Genomic DNA, 25,050 nt, shown 5'->3' with positions numbered 1-25,050 from the left:
TGTTGTATGTAGGCTCTGTTTGTGGAGGTTAATTATAAATTTTGGTCCATAGTTAGCTGGTTATTGAGACAGAATGACAGAAGAATCAGAGGTCAAAATGACATCATTCAGAGATTCTTAATTTGAAACCAAATCAACAATAAGAATTTTTTTTTTTTTGGTGGGGAATAGAAGGAATGTGTTTTGGACTATATAATGCAGAATTAAATTAAGTGGAACCCGTTGCCATCGAGTTAATTCTAACTCACAGTGGCCCTATAGGACACAGTAGAACCGTCCTACAGAATTTCCAAGGAGCGGCTGGTGGATTTGAACTGCCGACCATTTGGTTAGCAGTCGTAGCACGTAACTATTATGCCACCAGGGTTGGGGCTTTTAAAATTCTTATTAGTGAAGAAGAGTGTATATGGATATTAGAACAGTGCCTAGAATGTAGTAGTTATTTTTTTCTAAAAAATTTGTTGAATGAATAAATAAATCTTGAGTGGCCAGTGAAATGGATTGTAAGGAAATTTTAATTTTAAAAAGTTTTTGGAAGATCAGCATCAAAACCACCTTCCTTTTTGAGGGCAATTACCCATTGTGACTGTCTGGAGATGATGTGCACAACCCTAAACCCTGCCATTTTGCTCTTTGAAATCCAGTCTTCCATCAACAAATTTTGTTCATGGGAAAGGATTAATAAAAATGATGATTTTTTGCCAAGACAAATCAATTTTTTGTCTTGATTTATGAGGATATCACTACAAACTCTACTGGCTTTAAAAGTTAGTAAGGGAGTATCATGAACAACTTTATGCCAATAAATTCAATAATTAATTGAAGTGGACAAATTCCTTGAAACACACAACTAATCAGAGCTGGTAAAAGAAGAAATGGAACATCTGATAAAGACATTTATTAGCTTCCCAAGAAGTAATGCCCATAAGTCTGCACAAGTGAATTTTATTACATACTTAATAAACTGTCCCAGTCTTACACAAACTCTTTCAATGTACAACGTAGATCTCATTGCCAAAAGTTGGGTTACTTTTCTAGGTTGTTTTCTCGATTACTTATTAAGGCATTTGGCTTTTTAAACTACTCCTCCATCTTGAAACAGTCTCTTCTTTGGCTTCTATTAGCAAGTCCTGTCTTCATTACTTTCTTAAAATGTTTTGTTTTTGTTTTTAGTCTTCTAGTCCTTGCTGTCCTATCTACATAGACAGTCTTCACAAGACAGACCATTGGTGCTAATGGCATCAGGGCATTGTCTCCGAAATTTCTACATAACGTTCTAAATTTTGATTGGAGGTTTAAACCTATATCCAAATATACTTTCGAGATACTTCCAAAACTGTGTTCTTTTTAGACTTCGAACAGAAAGCACTAGTTACTTCATTAATTAATTAAATCAGAAAGTGTTTACCGAGTGCCTACTGTGTACTTGGCTTCTCTCACAGAGATGGGGCAGCCAGAATATATTGCTGGAGGACACATGACAAAATAAACATAAAAAATATACATAGAATGGGATAAATATTGTGATTGGAAAATACAGCAGTGTATCCCAGAATGGATTTCTCAGCTCTTTTTCCTATCCTTTTAGTGTAATTGACATCACCACTTAAAACCATTACAACTCTCTCGTTTTTGCCCCTTTCTGCTTTTCGTTATATTTTATATGTTACTAAAGCCATTTACAGTTCTCCCTTATTAGCAAATTGAAGTTCTGTCCTTTTCTGTTTTGTTAAAAAAAGAAAATATGTTTTATTACTTAATATTTTTATTATTAAATTAACACATTTAGTAGAAAAAAATCAGCAGTAGAAGTTGTAGAAAGTGCAATTCATCTCTGTAACTACCAGTCCCCACAGAGAGTAACTGATAATTTTTTGGTTTTATTTTTCTAGTTATTTTACATATGTAAGTAGGTATACTTATTTACATATACATGGAAATCTGCTTGGTGTTCTGCTTTTTTTCCCATCAGTTTGTGTATAGTGGACATGTGAATACATAAAACCCTCTCTTATTTTGTTTAAAAGTTTCAGTTACATTGCGTGTGTCTATTATATTTAACTAGAATACGTTTAGCTCATAGCTAATTGATAGAAAGGTCAATACATTTTCAGCATTTCAGAGTTACAAATAATAAGCATCTTTGCATATACAGCTTTGTTTCTTTGATTTACTGAAAGACAGTTTTCTAGAAGTAGACCAGCAGGTCAAAGGGAATTTGTTTTAAACTTTGATGTATATTATCCATTGTGATCTAAAAGGTTGTACAATTTGTATTCCTACAAAGAATAGTGAAATTCCACATTTTCCACCACTCCATCCACATGTGAATATTCTCACAGGTGGACACAGCTTCACTGAGAGATGGAGGAGTGGAGTCTGCTGATACTATCTGAACATCTATATCCAGCACCTGAATTACACGAAGAGGCCCTGGCTGTTGCAAATGGTTAAGGGCTCATCTGCTAACCAAAAAGTTGGAAGTTTGAGTCGATACAGCGGCAGTTCAGAAGGAAGGCCTGCTGATCTACTATTAAAAACCAGCACTGAAAACCCTGTGGAGCATAGTTCTGCTCCGACAACGGGAGATCTCATGAGCTGGGGCCGGACCAACAGCAACGTGCTTTCATTATATGAAGCAATGTCATGTCTTTGTTGATAAAGCAATTCTGCATAGGCTCCAATCACTTGTCTTTAACGAAAGCCTACCAATACGTCTTCTCTCTGCCAAATGTTTTAACCACGTTTTCTCTCGTGGCTCATTTCTAAAGCATGTGCTTATTCTTGAGCACCTCCGAATAGGAAACAAACCATCAGAAGCCCACCCTGGACTCCTCGGCCTTCTCTCCTTCTCTTCAGCATTAAAGCTCCCTGAAAGCATCCTCGGAGCTCTCCACACACACTTCACTCCCATTCACAGCTGCGCTGATTTGTCTTCTGCCTCAACCTCTCTTTTCAGAGTACCTTTGCTAAAATGACTAATGTTTTCATATGCCAACTCCATCGATGCTTTTTCTCACTTTACATTATTTACTGCTTCTGCTATGTTTGGCACTGAATATTCTCTCATTCTCATACCCAGTTACCCCCTTATCTGTTACCATTTTCTTCTGCTTTATTTTCAGATCTTTTACTGCTTTGTCTTATGTTCATGGACTTATCTGCACAACATACTGATATTTGAAAAAATCTGTCCTTAGAATTTTAATCTTTCCATTCTATTTATATGTCTTGGTGGCCTCATTTAAACCCATGACTTCAATAAATATCTACTTGCTAAATGTTCACAAGTTGAGACATACTTTCTGGTAATGGTGGGCTAGGTGATTCAGACCAACCACTCCACCGAAAATTACAAATTCCAAAGAAAATATAAAACTCACCTTTCTTAAAGAACCAGGTGCCAACAACATTATAAACAATACCCAGATAAAATCTGAAACAAAACCAAAACTAAAACAAGAATTCACAGAGGTAAGCAGAGCACGAAAACCGCTATTGTACTGAGGGCTCTGAACTGCCTTTCGGTGGCTTTATCCAGCACAGGATGTATAAAACATGGCTGGATGTCTACAGGAAATGGGATTCTGATAGAGACACTCCTCACTCTAACCTAGGACTTTACAGGTTTGAATCAAAGGTTGAGCCAGCCTTTGTGTGGGTGTACAGTTATGGTTTTCATTGCCTGTGTGGTCCATGGAGCCTCAGCCAGAATTTGAGAACCCAGAGCACCCTCCCTGCCCTTCCCCACAGAGGTTTCAGAGAAATAAAAACAAAAGTTTTCTAGAAGATTTTTTTTTTATCCTAGGCCTTGAATTATTGCCGCAAAGAGTTTTTCAAGTCCGAGAAGCTTCATGAAGTCAAAGATCAGCCAGCACACAGGATCCTACAGATCCTACAGAAACAATTGGCAGCAGAACAGGCCCCAAAAAATCTTCAGATATCAGAACTGTTAAAGAACAGTCATTCTTTACGTGTTCAGAGAAATAAAAGACAAATTTGGAGATATCTGTAGAAAACTGGAAACTATTAAACGACAAAACAGATTTTGGGGAAAAAAAAATCCCCAAACCCAAAATGTCTTATTTAAAAGAACAATAACCAAAATTAAAAGTTCAGTGGATATGTTTAATATCAGATTAAATAGCTGAAGAGAGAATCAAAACCTTCATCAGAAGAAATTATCCAGAGTATAGCACTGAATGCTTGCAAATCTGTGATTCAATATGTGAAACTGCTTTCCAAGTACATCTACTTGGATGTCCCAAAGTATCTCAAAAGCAACTTATTGGATTCTGAGCTTATAACTTTTAAACTCATGGGATTTACTCTCCAAATCTGCTGCTTCTTATGGGTTCCCTCTCTTGGTGTCCTTATATACTAAGTGGGTGTCTCCAGCCCCAACACCTCATCCTTTACCGGGTCCTGTATAGTCTAACACACAGTGATCTCCTGTACCTATCATCTGCTGTCCACCCCACTCACTTGATACAGTGGGACTCTTGAATTCTTACCTACAGGGCTGCAGTGGTCTCATCTCTTAGCAGTCTGGATCTTTTCCAAGTTAAATCATACTGATAGAGTTGCCTTTCTAAAGTTCAAATCTAATCATGCCATTTTCTTGCTTCAGTTCCTTTAGTGGCTTTTATATTGTGATAAAATCACCCAGGCTGTATTTAGCTGATAAAAAATTCTTCCTACTATGCACTCCTAGGCTGATATACCTGATAACAGCTCTAGCCATCTGGTGACAGGACATTAGAGCTTCAAAGGTGAAAATAATCAAGCTACCTCACTCAAGCAACCCATTTAGACATATTAAAACAAAACAAAGCAAGAAGGTAGGGTACAGTAAGCAAACACAAAATAAACTAATGCAAAAACTTATAGATGGCTCCGAGACAACAGTCAATATCAAATCACATAAAGAAGCAGGCCGTGATCACTTCAACAAGCTCTCAAAAAAAGAATCAAGGAATCTTTTGGATGAAGGTAGCTTCCTGGAATTACCAGATGCAGAATACAAAAGATTAATATACAGAACTCTTGAAGACATCAGAAAGGAGCTCAGGCAATACGCAGAACAAGCCAAGGAACACACAGATGAAGCAGTTGAAGAAATTAAAAAGGTTATTCAAGAACATAAAAAAAAAATTTAATAAGCTCCAAGAAGCCACAGGGAGACAGCAATCAGAAATCCAGAAGATTAACAATAAAATTACAGAATTAGACAACTCAATAGAAAGTCATAGGAGAAGAATTGAGCAAGTAGAAGGCAGAATTCATGAACTTGAAGATAAAGCACTTGGCACCAATATATTTGAAGAAAAATCAGATAAAAGAATTAAAAAAAAATAAAGATACCCTAAGAATCATGTGAGACTCTATCAAGAGAAATAACATACGAGTGATTGGAATGCCAGAACAGGGAGGGAAAACAGAAAATACAGAGAGAGCTATCGAAGATTTGTTGGCCACAAACTTCCCTGATAACGTGAAAGATGAGAAAATATCCATCCAAGATGCTCATCGAACTCCACATAAGGTAGATCTTAAAAGAGAGTCACCAAGACATATTATAATCAAACTTGCAAAACCAAAGATAAAGAGAGAATTGTTTATTAAAACAATAAAAAGAGACTAAAACATGTAGTTATAGATCTTTCATAGGGAGAGGAAGACAAAGCGATATATAGAAATAAAAGTTAGGTTTAAACTTAGAAAAACCAGGGTAAATATTAAGGCAACCACAAAGGAGACTAACAATCCTACTCATCAAAATAAAATACAAGAAAAAAAAATTGAGGCTCAGCAGAAACAAAATCAACAACAACAAATAAGAGGAAAAGCAATACATAAACAAACTACTCAGCACAAAAAATTAAGTGGGAAAAAGAAACTGTCAAGAACACACAAAAAAAGACATCAAAATGACAGCACTAAACTCATACCTATCCATAATTATGCTGAATGTAAATAGACTAAATGTACCAGTAAAGAGACAGACAGTGGCAACTGCTCAAATGTCAATTTATATCAATAAATGAACACATACAAAAAGAAGGGCCAAAACCAAAGAATTATCCCTACAAATTGAACAAATAGGAAGGGAACAACAAAAGAAACCCTCAGGCACCAGAAGAAAACAAGTAATAAAAATTAGAGCAGAATTAAATGAAAAAGAAAACAGAAAAACAATTGAAAGAATTAACAAGATCAAAAGTCCGTTCTTTGAAAAAAATTAACAAAGTGGGTAAACCATTGGCCAGAGCGACAAAAGAAAAACAGGAGAGGAAGCAAATAACCCAAATAAGAAATGAGATGGGCAGTATTACAACAGACCCGACTGAAATTAAAAGAATCATATCAGATTACCAAGAAAAATTATACTCTAACAAATTTGAAAACCTGGAAAAAATGGATGAATTTCTAGAAATGCACTACCTAACTAAACTAACACAAACAGAGGTAGAACAACTAAATAAACCCATAACAAAAGAAGAGATTGAAAAGGTAATCAAAAAACTCCTCACCACACACACACAAAAAAAATCCCTGGGACGGCTTCACTGCAGAGTTCTACCAAACTTTCTGAGAAGAGTTAACACCACTACTACTACAGGTATTTCAGAGCATAGAAAAGGATGGAATGCTCCTAAGCTCATTCTATGAAGCCAGCATATCGCTGATACCAAAACCAGGTAAAAACACCACACACAAAAAAAGAAAATTACAGACCTATAGCCCTCATGGAAACCCTGGTGGCATAGTGGTTAAGTACTACAGCTGCTACCCAAGAAATCAGTTTGAACCCGCCAAGCGCTCCTTGGAAACTAAATGGGGCAGTTCTACTCTGCCCCATAGGGTCACAATGAGTCTGAATTAACTTGATAGCAGTGAGTTTTATACCCCTCATGAACTTGAATGCAAAAATCCTCAACAAAATTCTAGCCAATAGAATTCAACAACATATCACAAAATAATTCACTATGACCAAGTGGGATTCATACCAGGTACGCAGGGATGGTTCAACATTAGAAAAACAATTCATGTAACCCATCATATAAATAAAACAAAAGACAAGAACCACATGATCTTATCAACTGATGCAGAAAAGGCATTTGACAAAGTTCAACACCCATTCATGATAAAAACTCTCGGCAAAATAGGAATAGAAGGAAAATTCCTCAGCATAATAAAGGGTGTTTATACAAAGCCAACAGCTAACATCATCCTAAATGGAGAGACTCTGAAAGCATTCCACTTGAGATCAGGAACCAGACAGGGAAGCCCTTTATCACCACTCTTATTCAACATTGTGTTGGAGGTCCTAGCCAGAGCAATTAGGCTAGATAAAGAAATAAAGAGCATCCTGATTGGGAAGGAAGAAGTAAAAATATCTCTATTTGTAGATGACATGATCTTATACACAGACAGCATTAAGGAATCCTCAAGAAAACTGTGTAAGACTACTATTATAAGGACTCAAGAAATAGTTTAAACAGAGAAGAGAATATTCTTTGATGGTTACAGGGCAGAGCGGGGGAGGAGGGAGGCAGGGAGAGGGGTTTTCACTAATTAAATAGTAGATTAGAACTATTTTAGGTGAAGGAAAAGGCAACACAATACAGGAGAGGTCAGCATAACTGGACTAAACCAAAAGCAAAGAAGTTTCCTGAATAAACTGAACACTTCAAAGGCCAGTATAGCAGCGGCGGGGGTTTGGCAAACATGGTTTCAGGGGACATCTAAGTCAATTGGCATAATAAAATCTATTAAGAAAACATTCTGCATCCCACTTTGGAGAGTGGCATCTGGGGTCTTAAACACTAGCAAGTGGCCATCTAAGTTGCATCAATTGGTCTCAGAGCACCTGGACAAAAGGAGAATGAAGAACACCAAAGACACAAGGTAATTATGATCCCAAGAGACAGAAAGGGCCACATAAACCAGAGACTACATCAGCCTGAGACCAGAAGAACTAGATGGTGCCTGGCTACAACCAGTGACTGCCCTGACAGGGAACACAACAGAGAACCCCAGAGGGAGCAGGAGAGCAGTGGGAGGCAGACCTCAAATTCTCATAAAAAGACCAGACTTAATGGTCTGACCAAGACTAGAAGGACCCCAGAGGTCATGGTCCCCAGACCTTCTGTTAGCCCAAGACAGGAACCATTCCCAAAGCCAACTCTTCAGACATGGATTGGACTGGACAGTGGGATAGAAAATGATAGTGGTGAAGAGGGAGCTTTTTGGATCAAGTAGACACATGAGACTATGTGGGCAGCTCCTGTCTGGAGGGGAGATGTGAGGGCAGAGGGGTCAGAAGCTGGCCGAATGGACATGAAAATAGAGAGTGGAGGGAAGGAGTGTGCTGTCTCATTAGGGTGAGAGCAACTAGGCATATATAGCAAAGTGTATATAAATGTTTGTATGAGAGATTGACATGACTTGTAAACTTTCACTTAAAGCACAATAAAAATTAAAAAAAAAAATTCTTGCTACTTTTCTTACTCTGTCTACCACTACTCCACACATGCATATACACTTATCTTCCCTGGGTGCATCTTACTCTTTTTGACTTTTATATAGTTTTTGTTTCTTTTCCCTGAAACAATTTTCTCCATTCACATTTCTATCACCTATTAATTTAACCTCTTGTCTGATTTAGATGCCTGCCATTTGGCTATCACGTTGCTGTGGGTTGCCAGGGAGTTGGCTCTGAGTCATGGCGCCCTATGTATATATAACAAAACGAAATGCTGCCCCATCCTGCGTCATCTTCATAATCACTGGTGTGTTTGAATCCATTGCTGTGGCTATTGTATCAATCCATTGTTATGGATTGAACTGTGTCCCCCCCAAAATTTGTGTTATAAATCCTAACCTCTATTCCTGTGGTTATAATCTCATTTGAGAATGTTTTATCTTTATTATGTTAATGAGGCAGGATTAGTGTTGAGTGTATCTCTTTTGATATACTCATATATTAAAGAGATTAAGCAAGCAAGGGGGCAGAGGAGTGACAGTGGAAGAGATAAGTGGTCATGGATTGAATTGTATCCCCCAGAAATATGTCAACTTGACTAGGCCATGATTCCCAGTATTGTGTGGTTGTCCTCCATTTTGTGATATGATGTAATTATCTTATGTGTTGTAAATCCTAACTTCTATGATGTTAATGAGGCAGGATTAGAGGCAGCTACGTTAATGAAGCAGGACACAGTCTATAGGATTAGGTTGTATTTTGAGTCTGTCTTTTTTGGGATATAAAAGAGAGAAGTGAGGAGAGAAGAGAGAGGCCTCATACTACCAAGAAAGAAGAGCCAAGAGAAAGCACATCATTTGGACCTGGGGTCCCTTCACTGAGAATCTCCTAGATCCAACCAAGGGAAGATTGACGACAATGACCTTCCCCCAGACCCAACAGAGAGAAAAAGCCTTCCCCTGTAGCTGGCGCCTGACTTCGGACTTCTGATTTGTATTTGTTAAAGCTATCCACTTGTAGTATCACTCTTATAGCCAATAGCAGGACTAGATAATTAAGAAAATAAACCATCTCATTGAGGGTTTCCCTCATTTTCACTGATCTTCTACTTTACCAAACGTACCAAACCCAAACCCATTACCATTGAGTTGATTTCAACTAATAGTGACCCAATAGGACAGAGTAGAACTTCTCCATAGGGTTTCCAATGCTATAATCTTTACAGGAACAGACTGCCACATCTTGCTCCCATGGAGCAACTGGTGGGTTTGAATTGCTGACCTTTGGGTTAGCAGCTGAGTGGTTTAACCACTTGGCAACCAGGGCTTCTCTACCAAACAGGTTGAACTGCCAACCTTCTGGTTAGCAGCTGTAGCACTTCACCACTATACCACCAGGATTTCTCTACCAAACATACAATCCTGTAATTATTGTTTTATAGCAATCCTTGACTAGGTTGTAAGCCTCATGAAGAATTCTCTTATGTTATGTCTCCAGGTCTCTGCTCAGCACCTGCCACATAGTAGGTACTCAGTGAATACTGAATAAATATATATCTCCATTTATTATAACCTGAAAATTACATCATTTGAATATCTCCTTTGCAGGTAGCATTTTAATCACTGTTACAGCTAGTTTACACTAAAAATCTTGTTCTATACACTTCAGGTTATACAAAGGGCTACATAGTGACATGTGGTGTAAAACAAAATATATAGGCAAAAGCCCAGGTGTTTGCTTAGACATAAATTCAATAAACAATGCCTATTAAAAAATTTATACTATCTTTAACAATTAGCTGCTGCAAAAGTAAGCATGAATTATGCCTATTGGGCCTACTGTTTTTAAATTGACAAATAACTACTATGCTTGAGAAATGCGATTGTGATGACAAAGGCCTAGCAACATAATAATAGGTTAAAATAACCGAAACCAAAACCAAAGCAAAAATACTAGAATGTTTGACCTACACACAGGCCAACCTGGGGAAGACATTTCTGACTGAAAACAAGGAGTAAGAGTTTAACTTATCTTGAGTAGCACAATGTGATTAAATTAGGAATGATGAATAGAAGCTACTTTAGTTCAAAATAAAGATAAAATGCCAACAAAAGTGTGGGGCAGCTTGAGAGGAGTTCTGTGTTCCAGTATGTTCCAGCACGTTCCAGCAGGGATTCAGTGACGAAGTCTCAGTGAGATTTCAGAGAGGTATACCAGATGACTCCAGAGCATGTGATGTGCTCCTACATCATCGTTTAAGATCACTGGCAGTGCCCGTTTATTTTCTGCTGTGTATTCTTAAGTGAATTGTTTTGTTTAGCTTAAAATATTTCAGCCTAGCAATGTCTGGTAGAATCCAATCTTCTCCCTTAGCTCGGTTTATGGCTGGTAGTATTTATTAGCCTAAATTCGCTGTTCTCTGCCTTTCATCTCCTCTCAATGCCCTGCCTCCCTGGACCATCTGTCATTTCTCTCTTCCAAGAGAAAACACATTTTCATTTCGCAGATATAAAGACCGGGGGTATAACCGGACTATTGAAAGTGAAAGAGACAGATATTGTTTAATAGCTGTTTCCATACCAGAGAAAGGGCTCCCTTACTCTCCCTCTCCCTCTAGATGTTTCTTCCACTTAACTGACTTGATATTGTGTATATATTTCATCTGAGGCAAAATTAGAAAGACCAGGAGACAGACAAAAATGACGCTGCTGTGAATTCGTCTTCAGAGCCCTTTTTTCACCCAGCCTGTCAGAGGCTGCTGGGAGGACGAATGGAGTTCTGCTGTGACGAATCAGCCCCAAGATTATTTCCAACGAGTCACAGAAAAGCAGGACACAATGTCTTTATGTTTTCCTCTTCCCCTCCATCCTTCATTCAGCAGAGATTTGCTGTCATTTATAAAGGTCAGCGTACCTATGAGGAGTCAGGCAGAGGAAAAGTTTAGTCCATTCTTCAAGTGGACTTTTAAGTAGTGACTATATTGAAAAACTAATATAAGAGCTTAGACTAGAATGTGTCTGAGTCTTTTAAGGGAATAGATTTTATTGGCCATCCACAGTCCTCTATCTAGTTGGGGTTACTATGAGCATTGGATAATATCACATTTTCATGGGGAAATGATAGGAATGCTAAAAACCCAATTTTTTCCTTATTTCTATTGCCGAAATAGTAGATTGGTTTGGGGCATGAAGTCCTAAAGAAAAAAAAAAAAGTTCAGATGGGATGGTCTTTGTCACTTAATACATATACTGCTTTATTTAGTAACTTTTTTCTCCTCTTGGGAGGCATTTTGAAGTAATAGCTTCCTCAAATTGTGAATTCAACTAAAGTAAAGCGGACATGAATAAAAGATAAACTGAAATGAATATCTATAACCACTTAGCCACAGTCACTTTCCACTTTGAAATGGGCATTGTACCTGAAGGATTTATACTAACTGAAGAGCTTTTGCAGTACATATTGGACTTGGTGCCTCCAATTTACTCGTGTTTCTAAGCCAGGGTATACTTTCACCGGGAAACTTGTCACTAGGACTTTGTCCCTGACAACGTGAGGCAGCGGTAACCAGGAGAAAGGGCTAATGGCTGTTTATTAGATGCATACGAGGTATAAGCAGAGCCCTGGTTGTGCAGTGCTGTAAGCATTTGGATGCTAACCAAAAGGCTGGCGGTTAGAGACACTATAGGGCAGTCGTACTCTGTCTTATAGGGTCACTATGAGTCACAATCAACTCTGCGGCAATGGGTTTGCTTTTTTTTTTTTTTGGTTTTATGTATAAGGCACTGGGGCAGCAGGGCAGAAAACTACTCAAGGGACTTCTAGCCAGCAATTGTACATCAGTTATTATCCTACATAATGGACAGAATTTGGAAAAGTTCTGTACTCCCTCTTAAAAGCTTTCAGTTAGCTTCCAATACGATGTGTTGTAGTGAGTTGCCATCAATACGTTTAGACTCATGGTGACCTTACATAGAGCAGATGCCTGGTCCTGTGCCATCTTCATGATCATTGGTATGTCTGAGCCCATTGCTGTGGCTGTTTTACCAACCCATCTCATTGAGAGTTTCCCTCATTTTCACTCACCCTCTACCAAATATAATGTCCTTTTCTAGTGATTGGTTTTCCTGATGACATGTCCAAAGCAAGCAAGCTGAAGTCTTGCCATCCTCACTTCTAAGGAACATTGCAATTTATTAAGGAAAGGAGAGGAAATGAATGCCAGAAATGTACGTCAGGGCCAAGCTATAGATAGCCTTGGAGATCAAGGAGTATAAAGTTCACACCTCAGAAGTGAGAAGTCTAGGAAAACCTTTACACAGTAGGCATTATGAAAGTCATATTTAAAGATGTTTAAACTGACTAGAGCAGAGAGAATAAATCCGCTTCAGCAAAAGATGACAGCATGGAAGGCCCGCTGTTGGGTAGGAAGTAGAAAGACATCAATCTGTATATTAGTAGTTGTTGTTGGTAGGCGCTGTAGAATTGACCCTCCACCTCATGGGGACCCCATGGACAACAGGATCAGACTGTTGTGACTTGGACTGATTTTTTTCAGAAGTAGATCACCGGGCATTTCTTTCTAGTCTGTCTTAGTCTGGAAGCTGCTGAAATGTGCTCAGCATCAGAGCAACAAGAAGGCCTCCACTGACAGACAGACGATGGCTATGCTTGGGGTTCATTGGCCTGAAACGCACCCCAGGTCTCCCACACAGAAGGGGAGAATTCTACCACTAACCACCAATCTCCCTGCTATATCAGTAGGTGCAAGAGATATTTCAAACTAACAAATGGGTGTTTGTCTAACACGTTTCACCTAACGACTACATGTGGAGAATAAAGGAAAGGGAAGAGGCAACAGGTCCATTTTTAAACCCCTGGGAATGGGTGTTGAATTATTGATGATAGTAATGGGGAGCTGCCTGGAGGAGAGGGGCTCAAACGTGAGACTTAACTTTAAATGTTTTGAGCTTCAGGTATCAGTGGCAATTAAGAACATCCATTTGGAAGTTACAACTTTAATTCTGGCACCTGGGTCAGAGTTAATAAACGTCTGATATTTTGCTAGAAAAAATACTCTAAATATTGAGAATGAACGGGGTTTTCTAAAACCAAACCAAAGCCAAACTCACTGCCGTCGAGTCTATCCCGACTCATGGTGACCCTAAGAGAAGGCTTATATAGAGTACAAAGATTTAAACTGTGAAGTTGAAGTTTTGGAATGCTAAAATCTTTGAGGTAGCTGAACAAAAAACCAGGGAAACAGGAAAAAAAAAAAGAAAAGTGGTCAGCAGAGAACCACCAAAGAGAAAGGGATAGTGTACGTAATGTCACAGAAAAGTTGGAAGAAAGAATTTTCAAGAAGGGCATAATACAGGCAGTCCCCTGGAGGTTTGAACCTCTGACTTACAGACATCTCATATTTGCCCTTTAATGTTATGTAAATTTGCCTTCACTTTGAAATGATTGAACCAACCCCTGCGTGCAAGAAATTCATCACAATTACCTTCACTTGCTGCAAGTGCAGCTTTTAAATCCCTGAAAAGTCTTGGAGCCTTTTCTTGCACTAACGTACAGGGAAGGCTAAATAAGAACCGTATGCGCCTGTTCCGACTTGCCTGCCAATTCGACTTAAAGACACAGTAAGGGACAGATCTTGTTCATAACCAGGGGACTGCCTGTAAACACTATCAAATGGTCAAGTGTTCAAAATGGATACTTTTCAAAAAGCATTTGTATTTCATGAGCATGAGATTAATGATGTCATTCTTTTCTATGTTCAATATAGAAGAAATTTGGTTTAAGATAAGATCATAAGCAGTGAATAAGTCATGGCAAAAAGAAATGCAATTGATGTGATAAAATTTGCTATAGAGAAACTTGGAAGTAAAAAAGGCAGAACTAGTTTGAGTTAAAGGTACCTATCAAAAGGTTTTGGAAAAATGGAAAAAGATGGGAGACTATTTGATTTCATATTGAGTATTGCCTATCAAGCTCACCTATCTGATCTTAGGAATATAAATTTATTTGATTTACTGTTTACATTGATTACATGTATTTTCTTGTAATGCTTATTGAGTTAACGCACGTTATGAGTATTTAAGTAACACAAATTATAGATAACTGATAAAGTACAGTTATTTTGTTTACTATCCAATAGAAAAGGACATTTAGCAATCTTATTTTGACATTGCTTTTTTTTCCCCCCACTGATTATAAAATCCAACCTCCTTTTGAAGTGGATTTGTCTTCCTGTTGCTCTCTGATTAATGGGTTAAATAAAAGTTTGTCATATGCTTGCTACCCTTTTGTAAATTATAGGTTGTGCTCCTCTAATCAGGCAAATATTGGAGGCTGGGGCACGGTGGGTAAGAGTTGGTGATGTTTCTAGCCTTAAAGTGCTCTTCTATTATCTAGATTGAAATAAAACTGCTAGCACGTGGGAGGCACTCACATATCAGTTGAATGAATGACTGACTAAATGGATAAACGGATGGATAAGCTAGGAGCAACTTTATTCCTAGTTGAGGAAACATAAAATATCTAAGCAAGAAAAAAAGCAAGGTAATTACAGATTACGGTAAGTGCTATGAAGGAAAGAAATAAACTGATGATTTAGAATAACTGGAGCAGGCATTCTCCCTTCTCCCCTGACACACACACACACACACACACCACCACCATCACTGACTACAGCAGCATATTTATAGGCATACCTCGTTTCATTGTGCTTCACAGATACTGTGTTTTGTCCACAGCCTCAGAGACCTGGAAGCTCTGGGAATTTACATCTATTGCACCACCCTGAGAAGAGTCCTCATGGCACAGTGATTAAGCGCTCAGCTGCTAACTGAAAGGTCTGCGATTCAAACCTACTAGCTGCTCCAGGGGAGAAAGTTGTGGCAGTCTTCTTCCGTAAGGTTGGAAACCCTATAGGGCCATTCTGCTCTGTCCTGTAGGGTCGCTATGAGTCCGAATCCACTCAACGGCTGTGCGTTGGTATTGGGCCCCATCCTGATGCCCTTAACTGACCGGTGTTCCTATTGTTGGATGCGCTAGAGTTGGCTCTGAATCATAGGGACTTTATGTGCAGCTGATGGGTGTCATCTTTGCACTTCTGGCCCTGTATATACAGGCATACCTTAGAGATACTGTGGGTTCAGTCCCAGACAACTGGCAATAAAACAAGTATCATAAAAAAGCAAGTCACGATATTTTTTGTTCTCCCAGTGCATATAAAAGTTATATTTACACTATACTGTAGTCTCTTGAAGCCCTGGTGGTGCAGTGGTTCAGAGGTCGGCTTCTAACCAAAAGCTCAAATCCACCAGCTGTTCCTTGGAAACCCTATGGTGTAGCTCTACTGTCCGTGAGGTCACTAGGAGTCGGAATCGACTCGTCAGCAACAGGTTTTCGGTTTGCAGTCTATTAAGTGTGCAACAGCATTATGTCTACAAAAACAGTGTACATAACTTAATTAAAAATTCTTTATTGCTAAAAAATTCTAACCATCATCTAAGCCTTTGTCGAACCATAATCTTTTTGCTGATAGACGGTCTTAGCTGTGATGTTCATAGCTGCTGACTGATCAGGGTGGTGGTTGTTGAAGGTGTTGGTGGCTGTGGCAATTTGTTAACATAAGACCACAGTGAAGTTTGTCTCATTGATTAACTCTTCCTTTCACAAAAGATTGCTGTGTAGTATGCGACGCTGTTTGATAACATTTTACCCACAGAAGGACGGACTTCTTTCAAAATTGGAGTTAATCCTCTCAAACCCTGCTGCTGTTGTTATAAATTGAAGATTTGTGGCAACCCTGCGTCGAGCAAGATTATTGGAGCCATTTTTCCAATAGCATGTGCTCACTTCATGTCTCTGGGTCACATTTTGGTAATCCTTGCAAATATTTCAAACTTTTCATTATTATTATATCTATTATGGTGATTTGTGATCAGTGATCATAGATGTTACTATTGCAATAGTTTTGGGGTGCCAAAAACTTTGCCCATATAAGATGGTGAACTTAACAAATGTGTGTGTTCTGCATAAAGAATGTGATTCAAGGGAAGAGGCCAAAATATCAACATTAACAGGCGTTTGTGTTACTGAAGAAATGGCCTTGGTTCTTGTCTTCGGTGTAGGAAAGAATTCAAACACTGAGACAAAGAGTGCCAAGTGAGCAGAGGTCTATTAGCCAGCAGAGGGTTAGTAGTAAAAGTACACTTGACTAGGGAGCGTCAACAGGGCTACTCAGATATAGAGAGAATCTGAGTGCCCCAATAGTCATTTTCTTAGGGTTTTATACTCTTTTTTCTTGATCTGTCTCTATTAACATTTAAAAGCCAGGACAAGACCCCCCTACGAAGACTACTTCCTTGGCTTAAGGTTTAATTACCAAGTTAGAGATCTTATCAAGTTAGGGACTTTATCAAGTTAAGGGCTTTATCAAATCAAAGACCCCTATAAAGATCATTTCCTTAGCTTAAAGTTTAACTATGTAGGACCATCTTATTGAGGAATGTCACCACCCACTATGTCTTCCTTTGTTGGGATTGTCTTATTGAGGAATGTCACCACCCCCTATGTCTTCCTTTATTGGGATTGTCTTATTGAGGAATGTCACCACCCCCTGCCTCTTCCTCTTCCTGAGTACAAGCTCTCCCCCTCCCCCTTACATTTGGAAAAAACTGATTCTAATCCTCATGGACAACTTTGAGGGGTTCAAGACCTCAGTGGAGATGTGGTAGAAACGTCAAGAGAACTGGACGTAGAAGTGGAGCTTAAAGATGTGACTGAATTGTTGCAATTTCAGGACAAAAGTTTAACCAATAAGGAGTTGCTTCTTATGGATGAGCAAAGAAAGTGGTTTCCTGAGATGGTATCTACTCCTCGTGAAGGTGTTATGAACTTTCATCGTTGAAATGGCAACAAAGGATTTAAAATATTGCATAAACTTAATTGCTAAAACAGGTCCAGCGGGAACAGGATGGGAAGAGGTGCCCAGGGGCAGTACTGAGATCCTAAGGCGTCTAGGCAGACAGAGTACATCCCAGTGGACAAACTTGGCCATAGGATCCTTTATTGCCAGCTCCTGCTGAGAGAATCCTGATATCACTGTGAGATATATCTGAATCACATTGACTGCTGGAATTCAGTCACTAATATGACCTTCCTAAAATTGAGTCAAATATTTAAACTGATCATGAAACGAAAACAGTAAGTCTTCCCCTGCCATTTTAAATTACACATTATCATCGCTATTTTGCACTGAGAAGCAAAATTAGCCAAAGGCTATAGCTAGCATTTCCTCAGATGTTTTATTGACCAGTTGTAAATATTTTGTGGGATTTCTTAGACCTGTGAGCTGTCTGCAATTTTTTTGCCTTACTTTAACTGTTTTTTTTAATTGTAAAATACCTAATATTTAATTTTAGATAGTCCAGAGAATACAATTTATTTTAATAAAATTTTCTTCACTGTTAAGATGTAAGATGGCATTTAGATATTTTTATCTTTTTGAAGGCATGGTGTTTCAACTTAAATCAGTGCGTTTATACTTAAAGGAGCTTCTGAAGCTGCTGGCCAGAGCTGCCCTAAGCAAAGTCTTGCCAAAGGCATTTCTCGAGTCTAATTACAGATTAATTAGAAGGCTGAAGAATCACAACAAAATAATTTTCACTTTACTCTTCATCCATATCGCAAGGTAAGAGATTGATAAGACCTTGAGTCAATTTCCAAGTGTCAGTCTCCACGTCTATAAAAGGGAGATAATAATAGTACCGACTTCCTGGAATTATTGTGAACAGTAAGAATCTAAGGCATATACAACCATGCTGAGAACATAGAAAATGCCCCATATGTGATATTTATATCATTAGGTTCAGTATCATTAGCAGTGGGAACAGTAGTAATCATGAAAGTACTAATACTAGTGAGAACAGAAGTAATAATGGTAGTGGTACTAGCAATAATGATTGATAATAAAACGGTTTATAAAGCCTCCCTGTATCTGTGTGCCCCTGCATGCTCAAACAGGTGTAAGCTGTTGTTACTTACACTGCAGTCCATCCACCCCACATCCTCTGACCGTCCCAGCTCTGCCCTCTAGTCCTGCTTCCCTCCATTTTTTTTTCACAGCAGCCACCACTCTCTAACCTATTATGTAATTTACTTATTTGTTATACGTACTGTTCACTTCTTGTATCTTCCCATGGCCACCCAGTTGAGAATGTAAGCTCCCAGAGGGAGGAATCTTTGTTTTGACAACACAGGCATTCCAAGCCCTGGAGCCATGCCCGCACAGAGCAGGCTGTGAGGACTAAGCTTACAGAGTCTCCAAGGGGATGGAGAAGTCATGTTCATGAGCCTCCTGTTGAATTGACAGGCACCTTTTGATGGGCCTAGAGGAGGGGAAGCAAAAGTTGTCATTTTCTTTTTCATTATGACCTTCTTAAGTTTGATCATATTTCAATCGGCTTTGGTATATCTTCAGAGCATTTATCTCCAAGAGAAAATTGTTGTCGTTAAGTGCCACTGAGTTGGCTCTGACTCACAGTGACCCCCATGTGTAACAGAACGAAAAGGCGCCCAGTCCTGTGCCATCCTCACAATCATTTCTATGCTTGAGCCCCCTGTTCCTGCCCCCGTGTCAGTCCATCTCATTGAGGGTATTCCTCTTTTTTGATGGCCCTCTACTTTACCAAGCATGATATCCTTCTCTAGGGACTGTTCCCTCCTGATAACATGACCAAAACATATGAAATGAAGTCTCGCCACCCTCAATTCCCAGGAGCACTCTGGCTGTACTTCTTTCAAGACAGACTTGTTCATTCTTCCGGCAGACCACGGTATATTCAATATTCTTCGCCAACACCATAACCCAAAGACGCCAATTCTTCTTTGTTCTTCCTTAGTAATGATCCAGCTTTCTCATGTGAGGCGACTGAGAATAGCACAGCTTGAGTTAGGTACACCTTAGTCCTCAAAGTGCCATCTTTTCTTTTTAACACGTTAAAGAGGTCTTTTGCAGCAGATTTGCCCAATGCACTGTGTCATTTGATTTCTTAACTGCTGCTGCCATGGGCTCCAAAGAATCAGAGGTTTCTTTTTTGAGTTTCCAAATATGACGATGGCTTTGCTTCATTCACATGGCCATAATGGAAAGACAAACCAAAAAAAAGGAAAAAAAAAAAAAAACAAGTTGGGTCACCAAATTGTTCCTAAAAATCTAGTGGTACTTCTCTACTGTCATCCAGAAATTAGCGTCACCAGCGAGTAGGCCAGCCTTAATTTCTCCCTTGTTAGTAATCTGTTTTTCCAGTGTCGTTTAGTCTCGTAATTCAAACATATTCAGAGGATTACAAGGAACAACTCTAATGGTTCAGTTCTCTGTTTCTTGAATGGTTTTTGTTTGCTTGTTTTTTCTCAAATATATCATTAAATCTTGGGTTGGATTTGTGTTGTCTCTACACCATATTTATCATTAAGAAAATATTTTAATCATTTTTATCTTTTTTTTCAATTCTTCATTCAATGTTGGTTTTTAAACTTTGTTCTTTACTTTTTAAAAATATTTTAACCTATGTATATTAAACACTGCCTGTAATACTCTTTTATGTTCTAATAAGTAATTTTCTGTTTTTCTTATATCTTTTCTTATTGCCTCTGTCTCAGTTTTAGTGTCATATTGACGTGCTCTTGTTTCATAAAGTTTTTACATTTTCTCTTCTTACAGTCTAGTGACAATGCCACATTTTCTAAGAAATTTATCTTGGATTTATATGCATATATAATATTCATTTTTTATTATTTAAGGATGTTAATCTCTTTCTTTTGTTTTAAAATTTTATTTAGGAGACTATTTACAACTTATTTAATTTTTCTTCTCCACTAATGACAGCAGGTCTGCCTGGAAACGGCATTTACCAGTGGACTAACCATGCAGATGTCCTTGGCCTCTTTTCTTTATTACTTAAGTTTCTAGCTACATGCAGGTACTTGTACAGAGTGATTAATCCAATTCCCAGAGAGCAGCTGGGGCTCTGCCGAGCCAAAAAGGGGTTCTTCTCACCTCCACTTCCTAGCTTCCTAATACTTTGAATGCAAAGCTAAATTACAATTTATCCCCAACGTGCACTGCCACTGGACCTTCCTGTCTCAGGCTCTCCTGCGGTGCCTATTACATGTGGGGATTAAACCTCCAAGCAAGCAAAGGCAAGTTGTGTGTGTGTGTGTGTGTGTGTTGAAGTTTGGAGAGCTGGTGGTGATGGTCTTTCTGCATGTTGATCAATAGATGCCGCTATCAGAGACTGGGGACTCAGAAATTCCACTTCAGCTGCTTTTCACACCAGTGCAGTAAATTGGTGATTTCTCAAATTTCTGATGGAAAGACAGACTTCAAATTTGTAAGCTAGGATGGATATCAGGCAGGAGGAATGAAGTATACTCCTTTCTACTATCATGTGAACATAGCACACGTTTACTAGCAATTAACTTCTCAATTTTATTACATTAGTCAATGTTTCAGGGAAACTCCTAAGTGATCTTTGAAAGATAGGGACTACTTTTTTTTAGTGGAGTTATGGGTTCTTAGATTTTCTTTGCCTTTGTTTATTTTATTGGGATGTTGTAAAGATTGAACCAAGCCGATATTGCCAAATCAATTTAAAGTCAGAGACCATATTTGCTTTCAATCTCACAATGTGATTCAAAAGATTTGCAGAAATACAGGTTTTTATTAGAAGATGGGAAACTGGTTAAAAAAGGAGACTAGAGAAAATCAGACAAATCCTTTACTGTTTGTTTCCTGTGGAAAACACTTGGCCTTTTTAAAAGTTATAAATACAGGATATTATTGTATTTGCTTATCGTAAAGGATGTAAAACATATAGGCATAAATGCAATAAAACACTAAAGGCCTCTCACCTGGCTCTCTGAAACCATCCTGTCAAAGTAACTATATGTGTACTTTTTAACATATATAAATACAAGCCAGAAATTCCATATGTTTGATATTGTGCCTTAACAACTGCTGAATATCAAAAACAAACAAAAAGAACATTAAAAAACAAAACAGCTGTTAGAGATTCGTTTAAAGAATTACAACTATAGATATGGGAGAAGACACCTAGGAGAATCATGGGCTAAACCAAAACGTGTGTGTGAAATGGAGGGGAAGCATGCCGATAATTTTGAAATGGCAAGAATTCAGAACAGGGGCCATTTTGTCCAGTTTAAAGAACTTCGAGTTTAGCCTTTCTCTTATGTTTTTACTTTGCTGAAACCAATGACGTATGCCTTCAACAATTTAATATCTCTTGTTCAGGTTGTCTTTCCATTTAATTTACTCATTTACCAAATAATTATGAGTGTTTTCATAAGTATGATGCTAAATGCTGAGAAAGAGCATTGAACACTAAAGAGAATCTACCCTCATGGTGCTTAAATTCAAGTTGGGGAGATGCAAAATAAAACAAATACATGCATAAGATTTCATCAGAAGTGTTAAGAAAGTAAGCTAAGGGGAGGGCCATTTTCAATGGGGTGTTGTGCGAAGGCCTCTGTGAGGAGGAAGTTTTGGAATAGAGACCCAAATGGAGAGACAGATGACCCCCTGGGAACACACACTCCTTTGTCAGTTTGTCGTACTCTGGGGGCTTGTGTGTTGCTGTGATACTGGAAACTATGCCACTGGTATTCAAATACCAGCAGGGTCACCCATGGAGGACAGGTTTCAGCTGAGCTTCCAGACTAAGACAGACTAGGAAGAAGGACCCAGCAGTCTACTTCTAAAAAGGAGTGGCCAGCGGAAACCTTATGAATAGCAGCAGAACACTGTCTGATATAGTGCTGGAAGATGAGCCCTCCAGGTTGGAAGACACTCAAAATGTGACTGGGGAAGAGCTACCTCCTCAAAGTAGAGTTGGCCTTAATGACATGGATGGAGTCAAGCTTTCGGGACCTTCATTTGCTGATGCGGCATGACAGAAGAAATAGCTGCAAACATCCATTAATAATCAAAACCTGGAACGTACAAAATATCAATCTAGGAAAATTGGAAATCATCAAAAATGAAATGGAAAGCATAAAGATTGGTATCCTAGGCATTAGAGAGCTGAATGGACTGGTATTGGTCATTTTGAATTGGAAAATCATATGGTACTTGTATATTACCATGGGTTTTAAAATTAACCTTACCCAAAGAATTTGGCCTTTGTCCCTGGTTCCTGAGAGATTACCTCTAAAACCTTGGAAATGTACTAGTGATTGAAGTCTTTGATGAGACCTTCAGATGACGCCTGAGGCTTTATGTTAATGAAGTGACTCAGGTGGTGATATCAGCTAAGGTCAGCGAAGGGTGGGAGCTGAAGGGTGGGAGCTGAAGGGTGGGAGCTGAAGGGTGGGAGCTGAAGGGTGGGAGCTGAAGGGTGGGAGGTGAAAGTCGAGTTCAATAGATCATGCCTACCTGATGAGGTACCATTTTGTTCTGGATGGTAAAGCCCTTTATAATTTATAGGCATTAAGTAATTTTTTGAGAAGGAGGAAAATGCTAGAGTTAATGCTTTCATGGAATTGAGTACCATCTTGAAAAAATGCACCCTTGTATGCAGCCCGATATTTCCCACATGCAAACATCTGGCTGAAAATAACTCAGAGTCTCTAATTCTGCAGCCATTATTTGGAATCAGTGTTGCCGAGTTCAGTCTCATTACCCAGAGTCACACGACTCTTTTTTCCATTAGACTCTATTCTGTTCTCTCTCAAGGGCTGTTCTTTTTGACAGTCAATTCCAGCTCATGGATTCAATTTCCACAACTTTGCTAAAGACTGCCGAATCTGTGTTTTCAGCGTGCATTTCCATGTTTCTCTCCTGTGTTATGTTCCAGGTATCTCTACTAATCTGATATATTCAAAGGAAATGAGAAATCTTCCTACTAAACTAAATTTATCTAGCAGTTTCACCAGTTGTGTTAGAAAGTGACTGTGCTCTCGTCATCTAGATCTGAATCTGAGGATTGAGCTCTGACAGGACATTCTTCTACAAGACCTTCTAAAAGCATGTCAGATGTTGTGTTAGCCAGGGATCTCTAGGGAAATAGGACCAACAGTATGTGTGTGTGTGTGCATGTGGGTGGGTGGGTGGGTGAGTGTATAGAGAGAGACTGAAAGAGAGAGAGATTTTAAGAATTGGCTCATGAGATTGTCGGGCTGGCAAGTGTGAAATCTGTAGGCGAGGCAGCAGGCTGGAACTTAGGCAGGATTTCCATGTTACAATCTTGAGGCAGAATTTCTTGTTTCTTGGGAAATATGGTACTCTTCAGTTTTTACTCTTCAGGCCTTCACATGATTGAATGAGGCCCACCCACATTATGGAGGGTAATTTTCACTAAAAAGTCACCTGATCATGGATATTAATCATGTCTGCAAAACACCTCACCACAACACCCGGATTAGTGTAAGATTGAATACCTGGGTAACACAGCCTAGCCAAGTTAACACAGAAGAGTAACCATTAATGCTTTGCCAACTTAACACCTATATGCACCATCCTTAAACCATACTTAATCTTCAAATAAAGACAATAACAAAGTCATACTTCCACCTAACATGTTACAGCTTCCAGTATAAAACAACAGCAATAGCAACAACAAAACATTTCCTCAGAAGAAGATTCAAAGTCCTTGGGTGATGCTCACTCTTCTGGATATTGTGTACCTTAAATACTGTGATACAAAGTTAACTATTATTAATCCTCACAATTGAAAAAATAAGCAACATCATGATAAATGGAGAAAAGATTGAAGCTGTCAAGGATTTTCTTTTATTTACGTCTATAATCAACTTTCATGGAAGCAGCAGTCAAGAAATCAAAAGACACATTGCATTGGGCAAATCTGCTGCAAAAGATCTCTTTAAAGTGTTAAAAAGAAAAGATGTCACACTGAAGATTAAGGAGCTCCTGACCCAAGCCATAGTGTTTTCAATCGGGTCATATGCATGTGAAAGCTAGAGAATAAATAAAGAAGACCAAAGAAGAATTGATGCCTTTGAATTCTGGTGTTGGCAAAGAATATTGAATATACCATGGACTGGTAAAAGGACAAACAGATCTGTCTTGAAAGAAGTACAGTCAGAAGGCTTCTTAGAGGCAAGAATGGAAAGACTACTTCTTACATACTTTGGACATGTTATCAGGAGGGACCAGTCCCTGCAGAAGGATGTCATGCTTGGTAAAGTAGAGGGTCATCAGTAAAGAAGAAGACCCTCAACAAGATGGATTGACACAGTGGCTGCAACAATGGGCTCAAATGTAGTGAGGACAGTGAGGATGGCTCAGGACTGGGCAGTGGTTTCTTCTATTGTACATAGGGTCGCTATAGTCAGAATAGACTCAGCCGAATCTAAAAACGACAACATTATTTATATTATGTTATATCCCCCACATGTCTGCCAGTGTGTTGTACTGTGGAGGCTTGTGTGTTGCTGTGATGCTGGAAGCTATGATGCTGGTATTAAAACACCAGCAGGGTCACCCATGGCAGACAGGTTTCAGCGGAGCTTCCAGA

Source organism: Loxodonta africana, chromosome 8, assembly GCF_030014295.1.
Source record: "Loxodonta africana isolate mLoxAfr1 chromosome 8, mLoxAfr1.hap2, whole genome shotgun sequence".
In the NCBI taxonomy this organism is placed as follows: Eukaryota; Metazoa; Chordata; class Mammalia; order Proboscidea; family Elephantidae; genus Loxodonta; species Loxodonta africana.
The sequence above is the reverse complement of the archived record's forward strand: the minus strand, read 5'-3'. Positions refer to the sequence as shown.